Source organism: Etheostoma spectabile, chromosome 16, assembly GCF_008692095.1.
Source record: "Etheostoma spectabile isolate EspeVRDwgs_2016 chromosome 16, UIUC_Espe_1.0, whole genome shotgun sequence".
NCBI lineage: Eukaryota > Metazoa > Chordata > Actinopteri > Perciformes > Percidae > Etheostoma > Etheostoma spectabile.
The window spans coordinates 24,779,820-24,781,322 of NC_045748.1; the positions used below are offsets into that span (position 1 = coordinate 24,779,820).

Below are 1,503 nucleotides of genomic sequence, written 5' to 3' on the forward strand. Positions count from 1 at the left end.
TGTGTGTGTGTGTGTGTGTGTGTGTGTGCATATGTGTGTGTGTGTGTGTGTGTGTGTGCTTGCATTCAAGTTCTTGATTTAAAAATCCTTCAAATCTTCTCAATTCATGTCTTTTCATCAGATCACTTCTAATCCGAGTAATCTTTTATCAAATCATCGTCACATTCTGTCTGATATCCAAAACCTTCTCAAATCATCTCCAATCATTTTCTCATTCATGTGAATCTCTAGTTATGTTTAAATCATCTTTAGTCCCAAATGGTGTTATATCTTCAAATCACCGTCGCTATTTCATTTCATTTGAAGGTCCCCGTTACAGATTACAGACGTCCCAAAGAAATAGGTGCAGGACTGTGCACATTTGACCATTGGAACAAAGTCACCAGCATAATATAGAAATATTCCTGGCATATGAGATTACCTGGGCCAGCAATTACACTCATTGAAAGGAAGTGGACCTTAATGAGTCCCATTTCCTTCTGATTTCCCAACTGCTGTCAGCTACAACATGGTTTAGAATAAAGGTAAGGAAGGATGAAAGGAGGAAAGATGAAAGGAGAGATGACGATCTTAAACCGTAGTCCCATGTACATTAAGGAAAGAAAAATACAGAAACATAATGAAGACAGAAGGCATTTTCTTTACTCTCTTCTGAATTGATTTCTTTTTTCACCCCGAGCGAATGACCCCGACCCATCGAGCTGACGGGAAGTTGTTTATTTGCAAGGCAAAAAAAAAGAAGAAGCCTCCTCTGAGAAAGTGATTTTACAGGAGAGCGAGAGAGAGAGAGAGAGAGAGAGAGGAAGGCGTTTGTAGGTGTTAATTCAGAATCATGAGGAGCGATGTAAAAAGAGCTGTTTACCATGTTTAAGTTCATCAAATGAACTCAGACATAATTACCGCTCTGCGCGCTGCTTCTCTTCATCAGCTGCTGAGGGGGCGTGATGCTAATGAGCACTCAAAACTTGCATTTCATTTTCTGGTTAGACCTAAACTGCATTTCGTTGCCTTGTACCTGTGTAATGACAATCTAATCTAATCCAATTTGCGTCCCTAAACTTTGGAATCTCAGTGGACCAGTCCCAAAGTCCGGACTCCCAGACTCACGTCGGTGCGCGTTCTCGTGGGATGTCATGCGGGTTTAGGGTTGTCCCAATGTTACATTTCCAAGGGCGTGAGGATTGGAGTACACTCTCAACGAGCCCTTTCCGTGAGTCTGCATCGATGCAGACTTCCCCAAAGGGAATTACCCATAGTTCAAAGCATTGCGACGTGTTCCGTGGTAATTGATAACAGAACGCCACACGACCGCGGAGCAGAGCGGACCTGTTGTCCAGCTTGTTAAAAAAAAGAGTTTGAAATTTTTTTTTGAATCAGGCAGTCGTCTCCTGGGCCTCGGCCGTGTGGAAAGCAAAAAACTAATAATGAAAATTCTCAAACCGGCAAGTGTCAGCAACATCTTTGTTATCAAACGTCGCCAAGGTAACATGTGATCTCGTGAAG

General features: G+C 42.3%; 1 protein-coding gene across 1 annotated transcript in view; it reads left to right on the top strand.

The window, feature by feature from the left end:
- The window catches only part of dcc (DCC netrin 1 receptor), a gene marked incomplete in the record, with an annotated part of 396,097 nt that overhangs the window by 283,525 nt on the left and 111,069 nt on the right, over positions 1-1,503 (top strand).